We start from the raw sequence: 21441 nt of genomic DNA on the forward strand, positions 1-21441 counted from the left end.
AGACAGCGCAATAACTACCAACCTACGAAATTAAAAACCATATCACAGAGGTGTAGGTTGGTAGCACTAACATTAGCAGCTAAAGAAGAAAAACAGAACATGAGTAATAAGGTCACTTCATGAGAACGACACATAAGTGAGAAAAGAAAACCTAAAGTCCAAGGAACAAGTCCAAAACAGCACACGTTCTCCAGAACGGGAAAATGAAACCAGGCCTATAGCCGTCTAGTCACAAAACAGGCACAACAGGGTTCACAACTTCGAAGCAGATCGAATCTCTTCTTCTGTCAAGGACATAGTGTAGAAAGTATTCTTTTGGACGCCCAGAGACTGTAGAGTCACTTTGTTCTGATGCACTTTAAGAGTGAGAAGGAGACGAACGGCATCCCGGATTTCTGGTCGCTGATCTTGGGGAAAGGAACGGACACAATTCGTAACATCGTACTTCTTCTCGGTGACCTTGTAGCACCCACGAGCTTCATCCCAAAAGAGCTTGACAAGAAAGGTCCACTTTTTACGTAAGAGATGGAGTCCCTTCTTGTGTTCCTCCTGCCACCTTGGGTTCACATAGACCGGAAAGGAAGTCAAGTCAAAGGGGTCCTTTTGTGGAAGAAAACGATCCTGTTGGGTAACTGTTTGCTGCAGATTAGTCTCACTGGTGGAAGGCGACGCAGATTCCAGGACAGAGTCCTCACTATCCGGCAGAGAACCACCTTCATCTTCAGGGCAACGGACACTTGGAACACTGTCTTGACTAGAATCAACAGTCACTTGGGACGCCGTATAATCCATCTCCATTTGATCAGCCCAGCTCAAATGACCAAAGTCATCGTGCACATCCAGTACAGAATCCTTCAACTTTTTCCCATCATCCATGTCAGAATCTGAGGTAACCTGTGGCTGTTTCCTCTTAATCCCTGTCGCTGTATCCACTGTCACAGCTGGCACAGTAGGAGTCACAATCTGCGCAGAATCCGATTCAGCAATAAGCAATCCATCATCAGAAGCACTCTCCTCCAGAACTGGGAGCTCCACACTCACATCGGGGACTGGCACTACAACCGGAGACACAGTAGGCGGTTTCCTGCTGGGAATCTGCTCATGACACTTGGAACGTATATGACCATACGTGTGACACCTTAAACACAAGGGCAGGCGGCCCGGAGTCGTAATCAACATGGACTGTTTTCCAAACTTAACAATATGAGGAATCCCATCTAACCCAGTATCTGCAAGTTCCAGCTTCACATAACGAACACCAGAGATCAACTGGTCACCGTCGACGAGTTTCTTCTCCCACCAAACGTCCAACACTTTTCCGAACTGAGAGAAGTAATCCTTCAGGAATGAGTTCATAATAGTAGCGTGGAGCCAGTGAATCCGTAACACAACAACCTGTGCACCGTAACGAGAGAACGTAAGAGTATTAGTCCCATAGTCCACAGTCTCCAATCTCTGTAAAGTGTCCACCATCACACCGGACCGAAATGTCACATAATACTGACCCGATTTTTCTGTATTCCAGATGCCTACACAGTCCTTAGTACTGAAGGAGGGAACCTGGGCCTTGAGAACCTGGAGAAGGTCATCCTTGGACACATTCCGCTGCTGAGAGTCGACTCGGACGGTACGAGCAGCATAGTCGAGATCCAGGTACTTGTCTGGAATCTCACCAGCTTGCACAGCACTGACGAACGCCATGGTAGAGAGGAGGGGGGGAGACCACTTAAGGCCACACACCTGTAAAACAGGTGATGCCCGCCCGTAGACCTGGTGGAGTAGAGAGAAGAGTCAATAAAAATCACAAGCAGCACATCAATGAAACAAACAATGCAAAAGTCACTGAGTACACTCCATAGGGAGTTGATCACAACTTGGTTTGGCTAAGATACTACACTTTGATCTTAGCCAAAAGGCCGAGAAGCGATGCCGGTTGCCGGCTTGCGCCGGCAACCTACATCTTCAAACACAACATACCATTAAGGTGATATTAATTTACATGAAGCGCTTATAATCCTTGACACGCAATATTACATGCACAAATAGGGAAAGATGTGGACACAAGACGAGTAGGACAGGCAAATTGAAGACGTTTGTGAAGAAATTCAGCGACTTTGGTAAATGTTAAAATGGAGTAAATACAGCCATTTTCCTATGCATAAAGAGTGCGACGATAAAACATCGCCAGGTGTGGGGAAAACGTCCTGCAGCGACCCAGTCCAACATGAATACAGGCCACGACATTAGGGCTTAATGGGCGGAGTCGGGCAGGCAAGGGGAGGCAAGCCAGTTGGAATAGCTAGCGCCCGACTTTGACAGAGTCGTGCGTAGGCAAGAGTGAAAATCCGATCCAAATTGCCCCAATGTATTAAATGAACTAAAGGTAAAGATACTTTAGGTGTTCATCAAAGTGAAAACCGAAATAATTCCATCTAAAAATGGCATTTAAAACAAAAAAACGAATGAATAGTAATGAAAATTGGGAAATGAACTTACTTGCACGAAGTGTAATGATGCATCCGGCGTGTGTTTGGTACTTTAAACATCTTTTTAGTGGGGATGCGACATTGATAACGTCTTGTAGTGACGAAGCAGACTGCTGTTGTGACAGAGTGATTGTCTAGACGTCATTTCCGGCGTGCGGCGTCATGGCCGACGGCCTTGGTTACGGGCGACTACATGTAGCTGAAAGTTGAAAAATGCTATTTTAACAAACTCGTACGGGTTGATGTGGTAAAAGGACGGGTTGCATGTGTGTATAGGTATATTTCTAAGGTTAAGAAGTAATAAAATGGAGTATCTATTGAGAAGTGCGGGCGAAAAACGGAGCGGCAGTACAAAATAGCATGAATGTGAAGATGTAAGCAAAGCTGACAGTTCTAATTTTTGATTGAAATATGAGTGGTGGGCCATTCCCGGAGGTACTGCAATACCGGGTCAACCCGTGATGAGGGCGGAGCAAGCCCCGTGGCACCTCATCCCATTCTAAAAATCAGTTTAATATCGATGTCTCCATTAGGAGACGTATCAGATATTAAGCTGATAAGAACAGATACTACACTTTGATCTTAGCCAAAAGGCCGAGAAGCGATGCCGGTTGCCGGCTTGCGCCGGCAACCTACATCTTCAAACACAACATACCATTAAGGTGATATTAATTTACATGAAGCGCTTATAATCCTTGACACGCAATATTACATGCACAAATAGGGAAAGATGTGGACACAAGACGAGTAGGACAGGCAAATTGAAGACGTTTGTGAAGAAATTCAGCGACTTTGGTAAATGTTAAAATGGAGTAAATACAGCCATTTTCCTATGCATAAAGAGTGCGACGATAAAACATCGCCAGGTGTGGGGAAAACGTCCTGCAGCGACCCAGTCCAACATGAATACAGGCCGCGACATTAGGGCTTAATGGGCGGAGTCGGGCAGGCAAGGGGAGGCAAGCCAGTTGGAATAGCTAGCGCCCGACTTTGACAGAGTCGTGCGTAGGCAAGAGTGAAAATCCGATCCAAATTGCCCCAATGTATTAAATGAACTAAAGGTAAAGATACTTTAGGTGTTCATCAAAGTGAAAACCGAAATAATTCCATCTAAAAATGGCATTTAAAACAAAAAAACGAATGAATAGTAATGAAAATTGGGAAATGAACTTACTTGCACGAAGTGTAATGATGCATCCGGCGTGTGTTTGGTACTTTAAACATCTTTTTAGTGGGGATGCGACATTGATAACGTCTTGTAGTGACGAAGCAGACTGCTGTTGTGACAGAGTGATTGTCTAGACGTCATTTCCGGCGTGCGGCGTCATGGCCGACGGCCTTGGTTACGGGCGACTACATGTAGCTGAAAGTTGAAAAATGCTATTTTAACAAACTCGTACGGGTTGATGTGGTAAAAGGACGGGTTGCATGTGTGTATAGGTATATTTCTAAGGTTAAGAAGTAATAAAATGGAGTATCTATTGAGAAGTGCGGGCGAAAAACGGAGCGGCAGTACAAAATAGCATGAATGTGAAGATGTAAGCAAAGCTGACAGTTCTAATTTTTGATTGAAATATGAGTGGTGGGCCATTCCCGGAGGTACTGTAATACCGGGTCAACCCGTGATGAGGGCGGAGCAAGCCCCGTGGCACCTCATCCCATTCTAAAAATCAGTTTAATATCGATGTCTCCATTAGGAGACGTATCAGATATTAAGCTGATAAGAACAGATACTACACTTTGATCTTAGCCAAAAGGCCGAGAAGCGATGCCGGTTGCCGGCTTGCGCCGGCAACCTACATCTTCAAACACAACATACCATTAAGGTGATATTAATTTACATGAAGCGCTTATAATCCTTGACACGCAATATTACATGCACAAATAGGGAAAGATGTGGACACAAGACGAGTAGGACAGGCAAATTGAAGACGTTTGTGAAGAAATTCAGCGACTTTGGTAAATGTTAAAATGGAGTAAATACAGCCATTTTCCTATGCATAAAGAGTGCGACGATAAAACATCGCCAGGTGTGGGGAAAACGTCCTGCAGCGACCCAGTCCAACATGAATACAGGCCGCGACATTAGGGCTTAATGGGCGGAGTCGGGCAGGCAAGGGGAGGCAAGCCAGTTGGAATAGCTAGCGCCCGACTTTGACAGAGTCGTGCGTAGGCAAGAGTGAAAATCCGATCCAAATTGCCCCAATGTATTAAATGAACTAAAGGTAAAGATACTTTAGGTGTTCATCAAAGTGAAAACCGAAATAATTCCATCTAAAAATGGCATTTAAAACAAAAAAAACGAATGAATAGTAATGAAAATTGGGAAATGAACTTACTTGCACGAAGTGTAATGATGCATCCGGCGTGTGTTTGGTACTTTAAACATCTTTTTAGTGGGGATGCGACATTGATAACGTCTTGTAGTGACGAAGCAGACTGCTGTTGTGACAGAGTGATTGTCTAGACGTCATTTCCGGCGTGCGGCGTCATGGCCGACGGCCTTGGTTACGGGCGACTACATGTAGCTGAAAGTTGAAAAATGCTATTTTAACAAACTCGTACGGGTTGATGTGGTAAAAGGACGGGTTGCATGTGTGTATAGGTATATTTCTAAGGTTAAGAAGTAATAAAATGGAGTATCTATTGAGAAGTGCGGGCGAAAAACGGAGCGGCAGTACAAAATAGCATGAATGTGAAGATGTAAGCAAAGCTGACAGTTCTAATTTTTGATTGAAATATGAGTGGTGGGCCATTCCCGGAGGTACTGCAATACCGGGTCAACCCGTGATGAGGGCGGAGCAAGCCCCGTGGCACTTCATCCCATTCTAAAAATCAGTTTAATATCGATGTCTCCATTAGGAGACGTATCAGATATTAAGCTGATAAGAACAGATACTACACTTTGATCTTAGCCAAAAGGCCGAGAAGCGATGCCGGTTGCCGGCTTGCGCCGGCAACCTACATCTTCAAACACAACATACCATTAAGGTGATATTAATTTACATGAAGCGCTTATAATCCTTGACACGCAATATTACATGCACAAATAGGGAAAGATGTGGACACAAGACGAGTAGGACAGGCAAATTGAAGACGTTTGTGAAGAAATTCAGCGACTTTGGTAAATGTTAAAATGGAGTAAATACAGCCATTTTCCTATGCATAAAGAGTGCGACGATAAAACATCGCCAGGTGTGGGGAAAACGTCCTGCAGCGACCCAGTCCAACATGAATACAGGCCGCGACATTAGGGCTTAATGGGCGGAGTCGGGCAGGCAAGGGGAGGCAAGCCAGTTGGAATAGCTAGCGCCCGACTTTGACAGAGTCGTGCGTAGGCAAGAGTGAAAATCCGATCCAAATTGCCCCAATGTATTAAATGAACTAAAGGTAAAGATACTTTAGGTGTTCATCAAAGTGAAAACCGAAATAATTCCATCTAAAAATGGCATTTAAAACAAAAAAACGAATGAATAGTAATGAAAATTGGGAAATGAACTTACTTGCACGAAGTGTAATGATGCATCCGGCGTGTGTTTGGTACTTTAAACATCTTTTTAGTGGGGATGCGACATTGATAACGTCTTGTAGTGACGAAGCAGACTGCTGTTGTGACAGAGTGATTGTCTAGACGTCATTTCCGGCGTGCGGCGTCATGGCCGACGGCCTTGGTTACGGGCGACTACATGTAGCTGAAAGTTGAAAAATGCTATTTTAACAAACTCGTACGGGTTGATGTGGTAAAAGGACGGGTTGCATGTGTGTATAGGTATATTTCTAAGGTTAAGAAGTAATAAAATGGAGTATCTATTGAGAAGTGCGGGCGAAAAACGGAGCGGCAGTACAAAATAGCATGAATGTGAAGATGTAAGCAAAGCTGACAGTTCTAATTTTTGATTGAAATATGAGTGGTGGGCCATTCCCGGAGGTACTGCAATACCGGGTCAACCCGTGATGAGGGCGGAGCAAGCCCCGTGGCACCTCATCCCATTCTAAAAATCAGTTTAATATCGATGTCTCCATTAGGAGACGTATCAGATATTAAGCTGATAAGAACAGATACTACACTTTGATCTTAGCCAAAAGGCCGAGAAGCGATGCCGGTTGCCGGCTTGCGCCGGCAACCTACATCTTCAAACACAACATACCATTAAGGTGATATTAATTTACATGAAGCGCTTATAATCCTTGACACGCAATATTACATGCACAAATAGGGAAAGATGTGGACACAAGACGAGTAGGACAGGCAAATTGAAGACGTTTGTGAAGAAATTCAGCGACTTTGGTAAATGTTAAAATGGAGTAAATACAGCCATTTTCCTATGCATAAAGAGTGCGACGATAAAACATCGCCAGGTGTGGGGAAAACGTCCTGCAGCGACCCAGTCCAACATGAATACAGGCCGCGACATTAGGGCTTAATGGGCGGAGTCGGGCAGGCAAGGGGAGGCAAGCCAGTTGGAATAGCTAGCGCCCGACTTTGACAGAGTCGTGCGTAGGCAAGAGTGAAAATCCGATCCAAATTGCCCCAATGTATTAAATGAACTAAAGGTAAAGATACTTTAGGTGTTCATCAAAGTGAAAACCGAAATAATTCCATCTAAAAATGGCATTTAAAACAAAAAAACGAATGAATAGTAATGAAAATTGGGAAATGAACTTACTTGCACGAAGTGTAATGATGCATCCGGCGTGTGTTTGGTACTTTAAACATCTTTTTAGTGGGGATGCGACATTGATAACGTCTTGTAGTGACGAAGCAGACTGCTGTTGTGACAGAGTGATTGTCTAGACGTCATTTCCGGCGTGCGGCGTCATGGCCGACGGCCTTGGTTACGGGCGACTACATGTAGCTGAAAGTTGAAAAATGCTATTTTAACAAACTCGTACGGGTTGATGTGGTAAAAGGACGGGTTGCATGTGTGTATAGGTATATTTCTAAGGTTAAGAAGTAATAAAATGGAGTATCTATTGAGAAGTGCGGGCGAAAAACGGAGCGGCAGTACAAAATAGCATGAATGTGAAGATGTAAGCAAAGCTGACAGTTCTAATTTTTGATTGAAATATGAGTGGTGGGCCATTCCCGGAGGTACTGCAATACCGGGTCAACCCGTGATGAGGGCGGAGCAAGCCCCGTGGCACCTCATCCCATTCTAAAAATCAGTTTAATATCGATGTCTCCATTAGGAGACGTATCAGATATTAAGCTGATAAGAACAGATACTACACTTTGATCTTAGCCAAAAGGCCGAGAAGCGATGCCGGTTGCCGGCTTGCGCCGGCAACCTACATCTTCAAACACAACATACCATTAAGGTGATATTAATTTACATGAAGCGCTTATAATCCTTGACACGCAATATTACATGCACAAATAGGGAAAGATGTGGACACAAGACGAGTAGGACAGGCAAATTGAAGACGTTTGTGAAGAAATTCAGCGACTTTGGTAAATGTTAAAATGGAGTAAATACAGCCATTTTCCTATGCATAAAGAGTGCGACGATAAAACATCGCCAGGTGTGGGGAAAACGTCCTGCAGCGACCCAGTCCAACATGAATACAGGCCGCGACATTAGGGCTTAATGGGCGGAGTCGGGCAGGCAAGGGGAGGCAAGCCAGTTGGAATAGCTAGCGCCCGACTTTGACAGAGTCGTGCGTAGGCAAGAGTGAAAATCCGATCCAAATTGCCCCAATGTATTAAATGAACTAAAGGTAAAGATACTTTAGGTGTTCATCAAAGTGAAAACCGAAATAATTCCATCTAAAAATGGCATTTAAAACAAAAAAACGAATGAATAGTAATGAAAATTGGGAAATGAACTTACTTGCACGAAGTGTAATGATGCATCCGGCGTGTGTTTGGTACTTTAAACATCTTTTTAGTGGGGATGCGACATTGATAACGTCTTGTAGTGACGAAGCAGACTGCTGTTGTGACAGAGTGATTGTCTAGACGTCATTTCCGGCGTGCGGCGTCATGGCCGACGGCCTTGGTTACGGGCGACTACATGTAGCTGAAAGTTGAAAAATGCTATTTTAACAAACTCGTACGGGTTGATGTGGTAAAAGGACGGGTTGCATGTGTGTATAGGTATATTTCTAAGGTTAAGAAGTAATAAAATGGAGTATCTATTGAGAAGTGCGGGCGAAAAACGGAGCGGCAGTACAAAATAGCATGAATGTGAAGATGTAAGCAAAGCTGACAGTTCTAATTTTTGATTGAAATATGAGTGGTGGGCCATTCCCGGAGGTACTGCAATACCGGGTCAACCCGTGATGAGGGCGGAGCAAGCCCCGTGGCACCTCATCCCATTCTAAAAATCAGTTTAATATCGATGTCTCCATTAGGAGACGTATCAGATATTAAGCTGATAAGAACAGATACTACACTTTGATCTTAGCCAAAAGGCCGAGAAGCGATGCCGGTTGCCGGCTTGCGCCGGCAACCTACATCTTCAAACACAACATACCATTAAGGTGATATTAATTTACATGAAGCGCTTATAATCCTTGACACGCAATATTACATGCACAAATAGGGAAAGATGTGGACACAAGACGAGTAGGACAGGCAAATTGAAGACGTTTGTGAAGAAATTCAGCGACTTTGGTAAATGTTAAAATGGAGTAAATACAGCCATTTTCCTATGCATAAAGAGTGCGACGATAAAACATCGCCAGGTGTGGGGAAAACGTCCTGCAGCGACCCAGTCCAACATGAATACAGGCCGCGACATTAGGGCTTAATGGGCGGAGTCGGGCAGGCAAGGGGAGGCAAGCCAGTTGGAATAGCTAGCGCCCGACTTTGACAGAGTCGTGCGTAGGCAAGAGTGAAAATCCGATCCAAATTGCCCCAATGTATTAAATGAACTAAAGGTAAAGATACTTTAGGTGTTCATCAAAGTGAAAACCGAAATAATTCCATCTAAAAATGGCATTTAAAACAAAAAAACGAATGAATAGTAATGAAAATTGGGAAATGAACTTACTTGCACGAAGTGTAATGATGCATCCGGCGTGTGTTTGGTACTTTAAACATCTTTTTAGTGGGGATGCGACATTGATAACGTCTTGTAGTGACGAAGCAGACTGCTGTTGTGACAGAGTGATTGTCTAGACGTCATTTCCGGCGTGCGGCGTCATGGCCGACGGCCTTGGTTACGGGCGACTACATGTAGCTGAAAGTTGAAAAATGCTATTTTAACAAACTCGTACGGGTTGATGTGGTAAAAGGACGGGTTGCATGTGTGTATAGGTATATTTCTAAGGTTAAGAAGTAATAAAATGGAGTATCTATTGAGAAGTGCGGGCGAAAAACGGAGCGGCAGTACAAAATAGCATGAATGTGAAGATGTAAGCAAAGCTGACAGTTCTAATTTTTGATTGAAATATGAGTGGTGGGCCATTCCCGGAGGTACTGCAATACCGGGTCAACCCGTGATGAGGGCGGAGCAAGCCCCGTGGCACCTCATCCCATTCTAAAAATCAGTTTAATATCGATGTCTCCATTAGGAGACGTATCAGATATTAAGCTGATAAGAACAGATACTACACTTTGATCTTAGCCAAAAGGCCGAGAAGCGATGCCGGTTGCCGGCTTGCGCCGGCAACCTACATCTTCAAACACAACATACCATTAAGGTGATATTAATTTACATGAAGCGCTTATAATCCTTGACACGCAATATTACATGCACAAATAGGGAAAGATGTGGACACAAGACGAGTAGGACAGGCAAATTGAAGACGTTTGTGAAGAAATTCAGCGACTTTGGTAAATGTTAAAATGGAGTAAATACAGCCATTTTCCTATGCATAAAGAGTGCGACGATAAAACATCGCCAGGTGTGGGGAAAACGTCCTGCAGCGACCCAGTCCAACATGAATACAGGCCGCGACATTAGGGCTTAATGGGCGGAGTCGGGCAGGCAAGGGGAGGCAAGCCAGTTGGAATAGCTAGCGCCCGACTTTGACAGAGTCGTGCGTAGGCAAGAGTGAAAATCCGATCCAAATTGCCCCAATGTATTAAATGAACTAAAGGTAAAGATACTTTAGGTGTTCATCAAAGTGAAAACCGAAATAATTCCATCTAAAAATGGCATTTAAAACAAAAAAACGAATGAATAGTAATGAAAATTGGGAAATGAACTTACTTGCACGAAGTGTAATGATGCATCCGGCGTGTGTTTGGTACTTTAAACATCTTTTTAGTGGGGATGCGACATTGATAACGTCTTGTAGTGACGAAGCAGACTGCTGTTGTGACAGAGTGATTGTCTAGACGTCATTTCCGGCGTGCGGCGTCATGGCCGACGGCCTTGGTTACGGGCGACTACATGTAGCTGAAAGTTGAAAAATGCTATTTTAACAAACTCGTACGGGTTGATGTGGTAAAAGGACGGGTTGCATGTGTGTATAGGTATATTTCTAAGGTTAAGAAGTAATAAAATGGAGTATCTATTGAGAAGTGCGGGCGAAAAACGGAGCGGCAGTACAAAATAGCATGAATGTGAAGATGTAAGCAAAGCTGACAGTTCTAATTTTTGATTGAAATATGAGTGGTGGGCCATTCCCGGAGGTACTGCAATACCGGGTCAACCCGTGATGAGGGCGGAGCAAGCCCCGTGGCACCTCATCCCATTCTAAAAATCAGTTTAATATCGATGTCTCCATTAGGAGACGTATCAGATATTAAGCTGATAAGAACAGATACTACACTTTGATCTTAGCCAAAAGGCCGAGAAGCGATGCCGGTTGCCGGCTTGCGCCGGCAACCTACATCTTCAAACACAACATACCATTAAGGTGATATTAATTTACATGAAGCGCTTATAATCCTTGACACGCAATATTACATGCACAAATAGGGAAAGATGTGGACACAAGACGAGTAGGACAGGCAAATTGAAGACGTTTGTGAAGAAATTCAGCGACTTTGGTAAATGTTAAAATGGAGTAAATACAGCCATTTTCCTATGCATAAAGAGTGCGACGATAAAACATCGCCAGGTGTGGGGAAAACGTCCTGCAGCGACCCAGTCCAACATGAATACAGGCCGCGACATTAGGGCTTAATGGGCGGAGTCGGGCAGGCAAGGGGAGGCAAGCCAGTTGGAATAGCTAGCGCCCGACTTTGACAGAGTCGTGCGTAGGCAAGAGTGAAAATCCGATCCAAATTGCCCCAATGTATTAAATGAACTAAAGGTAAAGATACTTTAGGTGTTCATCAAAGTGAAAACCGAAATAATTCCATCTAAAAATGGCATTTAAAACAAAAAAACGAATGAATAGTAATGAAAATTGGGAAATGAACTTACTTGCACGAAGTGTAATGATGCATCCGGCGTGTGTTTGGTACTTTAAACATCTTTTTAGTGGGGATGCGACATTGATAACGTCTTGTAGTGACGAAGCAGACTGCTGTTGTGACAGAGTGATTGTCTAGACGTCATTTCCGGCGTGCGGCGTCATGGCCGACGGCCTTGGTTACGGGCGACTACATGTAGCTGAAAGTTGAAAAATGCTATTTTAACAAACTCGTACGGGTTGATGTGGTAAAAGGACGGGTTGCATGTGTGTATAGGTATATTTCTAAGGTTAAGAAGTAATAAAATGGAGTATCTATTGAGAAGTGCGGGCGAAAAACGGAGCGGCAGTACAAAATAGCATGAATGTGAAGATGTAAGCAAAGCTGACAGTTCTAATTTTTGATTGAAATATGAGTGGTGGGCCATTCCCGGAGGTACTGCAATACCGGGTCAACCCGTGATGAGGGCGGAGCAAGCCCCGTGGCACCTCATCCCATTCTAAAAATCAGTTTAATATCGATGTCTCCATTAGGAGACGTATCAGATATTAAGCTGATAAGAACAGATACTACACTTTGATCTTAGCCAAAAGGCCGAGAAGCGATGCCGGTTGCCGGCTTGCGCCGGCAACCTACATCTTCAAACACAACATACCATTAAGGTGATATTAATTTACATGAAGCGCTTATAATCCTTGACACGCAATATTACATGCACAAATAGGGAAAGATGTGGACACAAGACGAGTAGGACAGGCAAATTGAAGACGTTTGTGAAGAAATTCAGCGACTTTGGTAAATGTTAAAATGGAGTAAATACAGCCATTTTCCTATGCATAAAGAGTGCGACGATAAAACATCGCCAGGTGTGGGGAAAACGTCCTGCAGCGACCCAGTCCAACATGAATACAGGCCGCGACATTAGGGCTTAATGGGCGGAGTCGGGCAGGCAAGGGGAGGCAAGCCAGTTGGAATAGCTAGCGCCCGACTTTGACAGAGTCGTGCGTAGGCAAGAGTGAAAATCCGATCCAAATTGCCCCAATGTATTAAATGAACTAAAGGTAAAGATACTTTAGGTGTTCATCAAAGTGAAAACCGAAATAATTCCATCTAAAAATGGCATTTAAAACAAAAAAACGAATGAATAGTAATGAAAATTGGGAAATGAACTTACTTGCACGAAGTGTAATGATGCATCCGGCGTGTGTTTGGTACTTTAAACATCTTTTTAGTGGGGATGCGACATTGATAACGTCTTGTAGTGACGAAGCAGACTGCTGTTGTGACAGAGTGATTGTCTAGACGTCATTTCCGGCGTGCGGCGTCATGGCCGACGGCCTTGGTTACGGGCGACTACATGTAGCTGAAAGTTGAAAAATGCTATTTTAACAAACTCGTACGGGTTGATGTGGTAAAAGGACGGGTTGCATGTGTGTATAGGTATATTTCTAAGGTTAAGAAGTAATAAAATGGAGTATCTATTGAGAAGTGCGGGCGAAAAACGGAGCGGCAGTACAAAATAGCATGAATGTGAAGATGTAAGCAAAGCTGACAGTTCTAATTTTTGATTGAAATATGAGTGGTGGGCCATTCCCGGAGGTACTGCAATACCGGGTCAACCCGTGATGAGGGCGGAGCAAGCCCCGTGGCACCTCATCCCATTCTAAAAATCAGTTTAATATCGATGTCTCCATTAGGAGACGTATCAGATATTAAGCTGATAAGAACAGATACTACACTTTGATCTTAGCCTAAAGGCCGAGAAGCGATGCCGGTTGCCGGCTTGCGCCGGCAACCTACATCTTCAAACACAACATACCATTAAGGTGATATTAATTTACATGAAGCGCTTATAATCCTTGACACGCAATATTACATGCACAAATAGGGAAAGATGTGGACACAAGACGAGTAGGACAGGCAAATTGAAGACGTTTGTGAAGAAATTCAGCGACTTTGGTAAATGTTAAAATGGAGTAAATACAGCCATTTTCCTATGCATAAAGAGTGCGACGATAAAACATCGCCAGGTGTGGGGAAAACGTCCTGCAGCGACCCAGTCCAACATGAATACAGGCCGCGACATTAGGGCTTAATGGGCGGAGTCGGGCAGGCAAGGGGAGGCAAGCCAGTTGGAATAGCTAGCGCCCGACTTTGACAGAGTCGTGCGTAGGCAAGAGTGAAAATCCGATCCAAATTGCCCCAATGTATTAAATGAACTAAAGGTAAAGATACTTTAGGTGTTCATCAAAGTGAAAACCGAAATAATTCCATCTAAAAATGGCATTTAAAACAAAAAAACGAATGAATAGTAATGAAAATTGGGAAATGAACTTACTTGCACGAAGTGTAATGATGCATCCGGCGTGTGTTTGGTACTTTAAACATCTTTTTAGTGGGGATGCGACATTGATAACGTCTTGTAGTGACGAAGCAGACTGCTGTTGTGACAGAGTGATTGTCTAGACGTCATTTCCGGCGTGCGGCGTCATGGCCGACGGCCTTGGTTACGGGCGACTACATGTAGCTGAAAGTTGAAAAATGCTATTTTAACAAACTCGTACGGGTTGATGTGGTAAAAGGACGGGTTGCATGTGTGTATAGGTATATTTCTAAGGTTAAGAAGTAATAAAATGGAGTATCTATTGAGAAGTGCGGGCGAAAAACGGAGCGGCAGTACAAAATAGCATGAATGTGAAGATGTAAGCAAAGCTGACAGTTCTAATTTTTGATTGAAATATGAGTGGTGGGCCATTCCCGGAGGTACTGCAATACCGGGTCAACCCGTGATGAGGGCGGAGCAAGCCCCGTGGCACCTCATCCCATTCTAAAAATCAGTTTAATATCGATGTCTCCATTAGGAGACGTATCAGATATTAAGCTGATAAGAACAGATACTACACTTTGATCTTAGCCAAAAGGCCGAGAAGCGATGCCGGTTGCCGGCTTGCGCCGGCAACCTACATCTTCAAACACAACATACCATTAAGGTGATATTAATTTACATGAAGCGCTTATAATCCTTGACACGCAATATTACATGCACAAATAGGGAAAGATGTGGACACAAGACGAGTAGGACAGGCAAATTGAAGACGTTTGTGAAGAAATTCAGCGACTTTGGTAAATGTTAAAATGGAGTAAATACAGCCATTTTCCTATGCATAAAGAGTGCGACGATAAAACATCGCCAGGTGTGGGGAAAACGTCCTGCAGCGACCCAGTCCAACATGAATACAGGCCGCGACATTAGGGCTTAATGGGCGGAGTCGGGCAGGCAAGGGGAGGCAAGCCAGTTGGAATAGCTAGCGCCCGACTTTGACAGAGTCGTGCGTAGGCAAGAGTGAAAATCCGATCCAAATTGCCCCAATGTATTAAATGAACTAAAGGTAAAGATACTTTAGGTGTTCATCAAAGTGAAAACCGAAATAATTCCATCTAAAAATGGCATTTAAAACAAAAAAACGAATGAATAGTAATGAAAATTGGGAAATGAACTTACTTGCACGAAGTGTAATGATGCATCCGGCGTGTGTTTGGTACTTTAAACATCTTTTTAGTGGGGATGCGACATTGATAACGTCTTGTAGTGACGAAGCAGACTGCTGTTGTGACAGAGTGATTGTCTAGACGTCATTTCCGGCGTGCGGCGTCATGGCCGACGGCCTTGGTTACGGGCGACTACATGTAGCTGAAAGTTGAAAAATGCTATTTTAACAAACTCGTACGGGTTGATGTGGTAAAAGGACGGGTTGCATGTGTGTATAGGTATATTTCTAAGGTTAAGAAGTAATAAAATGGAGTATCTATTGAGAAGTGCGGGCGAAAAACGGAGCGGCAGTACAAAATAGCATGAATGTGAAGATGTAAGCAAAGCTGACAGTTCTAATTTTTGATTGAAATATGAGTGGTGGGCCATTCCCGGAGGTACTGCAATACCGGGTCAACCCGTGATGAGGGCGGAGCAAGCCCCGTGGCACCTCATCCCATTCTAAAAATCAGTTTAATATCGATGTCTCCATTAGGAGACGTATCAGATATTAAGCTGATAAGAACAGATACTACACTTTGATCTTAGCCAAAAGGCCGAGAAGCGATGCCGGTTGCCGGCTTGCGCCGGCAACCTACATCTTCAAACACAACATACCATTAAGGTGATATTAATTTACATGAAGCGCTTATAATCCTTGACACGCAATATTACATGCACAAATAGGGAAAGATGTGGACACAAGACGAGTAGGACAGGCAAATTGAAGACGTTTGTGAAGAAATTCAGCGACTTTGGTAAATGTTAAAATGGAGTAAATACAGCCATTTTCCTATGCATAAAGAGTGCGACGATAAAACATCGCCAGGTGTGGGGAAAACGTCCTGCAGCGACCCAGTCCAACATGAATACAGGCCGCGACATTAGGGCTTAATGGGCGGAGTCGGGCAGGCAAGGGGAGGCAAGCCAGTTGGAATAGCTAGCGCCCGACTTTGACAGAGTCGTGCGTAGGCAAGAGTGAAAATCCGATCCAAATTGCCCCAATGTATTAAATGAACTAAAGGTAAAGATACTTTAGGTGTTCATCAAAGTGAAAACCGAAATAATTCCATCTAAAAATGGCATTTAAAACAAAAAAACGAATGAATAGTAATGAAAATTGGGAAATGAACTTACTTGCACGAAGTGTAATGATGCATCCGGCGTGTGTTTGGTACTTTAAACATCTTTTTAGTGGGGATGCGACATTGATAACGTCTTGTAGTGACGAAGCAGACTGCTGTTGTGACAGAGTGATTGTCTAGACGTCATTTCCGGCGTGCGGCGTCATGGCCGACGGCCTTGGTTACGGGCGACTACATGTAGCTGAAAGTTGAAAAATGCTATTTTAACAAACTCGTACGGGTTGATGTGGTAAAAGGACGGGTTGCATGTGTGTATAGGTATATTTCTAAGGTTAAGAAGTAATAAAATGGAGTATCTATTGAGAAGTGCGGGCGAAAAACGGAGCGGCAGTACAAAATAGCATGAATGTGAAGATGTAAGCAAAGCTGACAGTTCTAATTTTTGATTGAAATATGAGTGGTGGGCCATTCCCGGAGGTACTGCAATACCGGGTCAACCCGTGATGAGGGCGGAGCAAGCCCCGTGGCACCTCATCCCATTCTAAAAATCAGTTTAATATCGATGTCTCCATTAGGAGACGTATCAGATATTAAGCTGATAAGAACAGATACTACACTTTGATCTTAGCCAAAAGGCCGAGAAGCGATGCCGGTTGCCGGCTTGCGCCGGCAACCTACATCTTCAAACACAACATACCATTAAGGTGATATTAATTTACATGAAGCGCTTATAATCCTTGACACGCAATATTACATGCACAAATAGGGAAAGATGTGGACACAAGACGAGTAGGACAGGCAAATTGAAGACGTTTGTGAAGAAATTCAGCGACTTTGGTAAATGTTAAAATGGAGTAAATACAGCCATTTTCCTATGCATAAAGAGTGCGACGATAAAACATCGCCAGGTGTGGGGAAAACGTCCTGCAGCGACCCAGTCCAACATGAATACAGGCCGCGACATTAGGGCTTAATGGGCGGAGTCGGGCAGGCAAGGGGAGGCAAGCCAGTTGGAATAGCTAGCGCCCGACTTTGACAGAGTCGTGCGTAGGCAAGAGTGAAAATCCGATCCAAATTGCCCCAATGTATTAAATGAACTAAAGGTAAAGATACTTTAGGTGTTCATCAAAGTGAAAACCGAAATAATTCCATCTAAAAATGGCATTTAAAACAAAAAAACGAATGAATAGTAATGAAAATTGGGAAATGAACTTACTTGCACGAAGTGTAATGATGCATCCGGCGTGTGTTTGGTACTTTAAACATCTTTTTAGTGGGGATGCGACATTGATAACGTCTTGTAGTGACGAAGCAGACTGCTGTTGTGACAGAGTGATTGTCTAGACGTCATTTCCGGCGTGCGGCGTCATGGCCGACGGCCTTGGTTACGGGCGACTACATGTAGCTGAAAGTTGAAAAATGCTATTTTAACAAACTCGTACGGGTTGATGTGGTAAAAGGACGGGTTGCATGTGTGTATAGGTATATTTCTAAGGTTAAGAAGTAATAAAATGGAGTATCTATTGAGAAGTGCGGGCGAAAAACGGAGCGGCAGTACAAAATAGCATGAATGTGAAGATGTAAGCAAAGCTGACAGTTCTAATTTTTGATTGAAATATGAGTGGTGGGCCATTCCCGGAGGTACTGCAATACCGGGTCAACCCGTGATGAGGGCGGAGCAAGCCCCGTGGCACCTCATCCCATTCTAAAAATCAGTTTAATATCGATGTCTCCATTAGGAGACGTATCAGATATTAAGCTGATAAGAACAGATACTACACTTTGATCTTAGCCAAAAGGCCGAGAAGCGATGCCGGTTGCCGGCTTGCGCCGGCAACCTACATCTTCAAACACAACATACCATTAAGGTGATATTAATTTACATGAAGCGCTTATAATCCTTGACACGCAATATTACATGCACAAATAGGGAAAGATGTGGACACAAGACGAGTAGGACAGGCAAATTGAAGACGTTTGTGAAGAAATTCAGCGACTTTGGTAAATGTTAAAATGGAGTAAATACAGCCATTTTCCTATGCATAAAGAGTGCGACGATAAAACATCGCCAGGTGTGGGGAAAACGTCCTGCAGCGACCCAGTCCAACATGAATACAGGCCGCGACATTAGGGCTTAATGGGCGGAGTCGGGCAGGCAAGGGGAGGCAAGCCAGTTGGAATAGCTAGCGCCCGACTTTGACAGAGTCGTGCGTAGGCAAGAGTGAAAATCCGATCCAAATTGCCCCAATGTATTAAATGAACTAAAGGTAAAGATACTTTAGGTGTTCATCAAAGTGAAAACCGAAATAATTCCATCTAAAAATGGCATTTAAAACAAAAAAACGAATGAATAGTAATGAAAATTGGGAAATGAACTTACTTGCACGAAGTGTAATGATGCATCCGGCGTGTGTTTGGTACTTTAAACATCTTTTTAGTGGGGATGCGACATTGATAACGTCTTGTAGTGACGAAGCAGACTGCTGTTGTGACAGAGTGATTGTCTAGACGTCATTTCCGGCGTGCGGCGTCATGGCCGACGGCCTTGGTTACGGGCGACTACATGTAGCTGAAAGTTGAAAAATGCTATTTTAACAAACTCGTACGGGTTGATGTGGTAAAAGGACGGGTTGCATGTGTGTATAGGTATATTTCTAAGGTTAAGAAGTAATAAAATGGAGTATCTATTGAGAAGTGCGGGCGAAAAACGGAGCGGCAGTACAAAATAGCATGAATGTGAAGATGTAAGCAAAGCTGACAGTTCTAATTTTTGATTGAAATATGAGTGGTGGGCCATTCCCGGAGGTACTGCAATACCGGGTCAACCCGTGATGAGGGCGGAGCAAGCCCCGTGGCACCTCATCCCATTCTAAAAATCAGTTTAATATCGATGTCTCCATTAGGAGACGTATCAGATATTAAGCTGATAAGAACAGATACTACACTTTGATCTTAGCCAAAAGGCCGAGAAGCGATGCCGGTTGCCGGCTTGCGCCGGCAACCTACATCTTCAAACACAACATACCATTAAGGTGATATTAATTTACATGAAGCGCTTATAATCCTTGACACGCAATATTACATGCACAAATAGGGAAAGATGTGGACACAAGACGAGTAGGACAGGCAAATTGAAGACGTTTGTGAAGAAATTCAGCGACTTTGGTAAATGTTAAAATGGAGTAAATACAGCCATTTTCCTATGCATAAAGAGTGCGACGATAAAACATCGCCAGGTGTGGGGAAAACGTCCTGCAGCGACCCAGTCCAACATGAATACAGGCCGCGACATTAGGGCTTAATGGGCGGAGTCGGGCAGGCAAGGGGAGGCAAGCCAGTTGGAATAGCTAGCGCCCGACTTTGACAGAGTCGTGCGTAGGCAAGAGTGAAAATCCGATCCAAATTGCCCCAATGTATTAAATGAACTAAAGGTAAAGATACTTTAGGTGTTCATCAAAGTGAAAACCGAAATAATTCCATCTAAAAATGGCATTTAAAACAAAAAAACGAATGAATAGTAATGAAAATTGGGAAATGAACTTACTTGCACGAAGTGTAATGATGCATCCGGCGTGTGTTTGGTACTTTAAACATCTTTTTAGTGGGGATGCGACATTGATAACGTCTTGTAGTGACGAAGCAGACTGCTGTTGTGACAGAGTGATTGTCTAGACGTCATTTCCGGCGTGCGGCGTCATGGCCGACGGCCTTGGTTACGGGCGACTACATGTAGCTGAAAGTTGAAAAATGCTATTTTAACAAACTCGTACGGGTTGATGTGGTAAAAGGACGGGTTGCATGTGTGTATAGGTATATTTCTAAGGTTAAGAAGTAATAAAATGGAGTATCTATTGAGAAGTGCGGGCGAAAAACGGAGCGGCAGTACAAAATAGCATGAATGTGAAGATGTAAGCAAAGCTGACAGTTCTAATTTTTGATTGAAATATGAGTGGTGGGCCATTCCCGGAGGTACTGCAATACCGGGTCAACCCGTGATGAGGGCGGAGCAAGCCCCGTGGCACCTCATCCCATTCTAAAAATCAGTTTAATATCGATGTCTCCATTAGGAGACGTATCAGATATTAAGCTGATAAGAACAGATACTACACTTTGATCTTAGCCAAAAGGCCGAGAAGCGATGCCGGTTGCCGGCTTGCGCCGGCAACCTACATCTTCAAACACAACATACCATTAAGGTGATATTAATTTACATGAAGCGCTTATAATCCTTGACACGCAATATTACATGCACAAATAGGGAAAGATGTGGACACAAGACGAGTAGGACAGGCAAATTGAAGACGTTTGTGAAGAAATTCAGCGACTTTGGTAAATGTTAAAATGGAGTAAATACAGCCATTTTCCTATGCATAAAGAGTGCGACGATAAAACATCGCCAGGTGTGGGGAAAACGTCCTGCAGCGACCCAGTCCAACATGAATACAGGCCGCGACATTAGGGCTTAATGGGCGGAGTCGGGCAGGCAAGGGGAGGCAAGCCAGTTGGAATAGCTAGCGCCCGACTTTGACAGAGTCGTGCGTAGGCAAGAGTGAAAATCCGATCCAAATTGCCCCAATGTATTAAATGAACTAAAGGTAAAGATACTTTAGGTGTTCATCAAAGTGAAAACCGAAATAATTCCATCTAAAAATGGCATTTAAAACAAAAAAACGAATGAATAGTAATGAAAATTGGGAAATGAACTTACTTGCACGAAGTGTAATGATGCATCCGGCGTGTGTTTGGTACTTTAAACATCTTTTTAGTGGGGATGCGACATTGATAACGTCTTGTAGTGACGAAGCAGACTGCTGTTGTGACAGAGTGATTGTCTAGACGTCATTTCCGGCGTGCGGCGTCATGGCCGACGGCCTTGGTTACGGGCGACTACATGTAGCTGAAAGTTGAAAAATGCTATTTTAACAAACTCGTACGGGTTGATGTGGTAAAAGGACGGGTTGCATGTGTGTATAGGTATATTTCTAAGGTTAAGAAGTAATAAAATGGAGTATCTATTGAGAAGTGCGG

General features: G+C 43.7%; 16 non-coding genes and 1 pseudogene across 16 annotated transcripts; all 17 read right to left on the reverse strand.

Annotated features, from left to right (window-relative positions):
* Positions 1-1805: 1805 nt before the first annotated feature.
* Positions 1806-1928, reverse strand: LOC139459982 (U2 spliceosomal RNA; annotated as a pseudogene).
* Positions 1929-2899: 971 nt separating this feature from the next.
* On the reverse strand, positions 2900-3092 carry LOC139460012 (U2 spliceosomal RNA). The gene has a single exon (XR_011652759.1). It is a non-coding gene; the product is annotated as a U2 spliceosomal RNA (small nuclear RNA).
* Positions 3093-4063: 971 nt separating this feature from the next.
* On the reverse strand, positions 4064-4256 carry LOC139459961 (U2 spliceosomal RNA). The gene has a single exon (XR_011652715.1). It is a non-coding gene; the product is annotated as a U2 spliceosomal RNA (small nuclear RNA).
* A 972-nt stretch (positions 4257-5228) lies between these two features.
* On the reverse strand, positions 5229-5421 carry LOC139459962 (U2 spliceosomal RNA). Its single transcript, XR_011652716.1, has one exon. It is a non-coding gene; the product is annotated as a U2 spliceosomal RNA (small nuclear RNA).
* A 971-nt stretch (positions 5422-6392) lies between these two features.
* On the reverse strand, positions 6393-6585 carry LOC139460013 (U2 spliceosomal RNA). The gene has a single exon (XR_011652760.1). It is a non-coding gene; the product is annotated as a U2 spliceosomal RNA (small nuclear RNA).
* A 971-nt stretch (positions 6586-7556) lies between these two features.
* On the reverse strand, positions 7557-7749 carry LOC139460014 (U2 spliceosomal RNA). Its single transcript, XR_011652761.1, has one exon. It is a non-coding gene; the product is annotated as a U2 spliceosomal RNA (small nuclear RNA).
* A 971-nt stretch (positions 7750-8720) lies between these two features.
* LOC139460015 (U2 spliceosomal RNA) lies at positions 8721-8913 on the reverse strand. Its single transcript, XR_011652762.1, has one exon. It is a non-coding gene; the product is annotated as a U2 spliceosomal RNA (small nuclear RNA).
* Positions 8914-9884: 971 nt separating this feature from the next.
* Positions 9885-10077, reverse strand: LOC139460017 (U2 spliceosomal RNA). Its single transcript, XR_011652763.1, has one exon. It is a non-coding gene; the product is annotated as a U2 spliceosomal RNA (small nuclear RNA).
* Positions 10078-11048: 971 nt separating this feature from the next.
* Positions 11049-11241, reverse strand: LOC139460019 (U2 spliceosomal RNA). The gene has a single exon (XR_011652765.1). It is a non-coding gene; the product is annotated as a U2 spliceosomal RNA (small nuclear RNA).
* A 971-nt stretch (positions 11242-12212) lies between these two features.
* Positions 12213-12405, reverse strand: LOC139460020 (U2 spliceosomal RNA). Its single transcript, XR_011652766.1, has one exon. It is a non-coding gene; the product is annotated as a U2 spliceosomal RNA (small nuclear RNA).
* A 971-nt stretch (positions 12406-13376) lies between these two features.
* On the reverse strand, positions 13377-13569 carry LOC139459967 (U2 spliceosomal RNA). The gene has a single exon (XR_011652721.1). It is a non-coding gene; the product is annotated as a U2 spliceosomal RNA (small nuclear RNA).
* A 971-nt stretch (positions 13570-14540) lies between these two features.
* On the reverse strand, positions 14541-14733 carry LOC139460021 (U2 spliceosomal RNA). The gene has a single exon (XR_011652767.1). It is a non-coding gene; the product is annotated as a U2 spliceosomal RNA (small nuclear RNA).
* A 971-nt stretch (positions 14734-15704) lies between these two features.
* LOC139460022 (U2 spliceosomal RNA) lies at positions 15705-15897 on the reverse strand. Its single transcript, XR_011652768.1, has one exon. It is a non-coding gene; the product is annotated as a U2 spliceosomal RNA (small nuclear RNA).
* Positions 15898-16868: 971 nt separating this feature from the next.
* On the reverse strand, positions 16869-17061 carry LOC139460023 (U2 spliceosomal RNA). Its single transcript, XR_011652769.1, has one exon. It is a non-coding gene; the product is annotated as a U2 spliceosomal RNA (small nuclear RNA).
* A 971-nt stretch (positions 17062-18032) lies between these two features.
* Positions 18033-18225, reverse strand: LOC139460024 (U2 spliceosomal RNA). The gene has a single exon (XR_011652770.1). It is a non-coding gene; the product is annotated as a U2 spliceosomal RNA (small nuclear RNA).
* Positions 18226-19196: 971 nt separating this feature from the next.
* Positions 19197-19389, reverse strand: LOC139460025 (U2 spliceosomal RNA). Its single transcript, XR_011652771.1, has one exon. It is a non-coding gene; the product is annotated as a U2 spliceosomal RNA (small nuclear RNA).
* Positions 19390-20360: 971 nt separating this feature from the next.
* LOC139460026 (U2 spliceosomal RNA) lies at positions 20361-20553 on the reverse strand. Its single transcript, XR_011652772.1, has one exon. It is a non-coding gene; the product is annotated as a U2 spliceosomal RNA (small nuclear RNA).
* Positions 20554-21441: the final 888 nt, after the last annotated feature.

Source organism: Haliotis cracherodii, unplaced genomic scaffold, assembly GCF_022045235.1.
Source record: "Haliotis cracherodii isolate W230 unplaced genomic scaffold, xgHalCrac1.p SCAF_13, whole genome shotgun sequence".
NCBI classification, from domain to species: Eukaryota; Metazoa; Mollusca; class Gastropoda; order Lepetellida; family Haliotidae; genus Haliotis; species Haliotis cracherodii.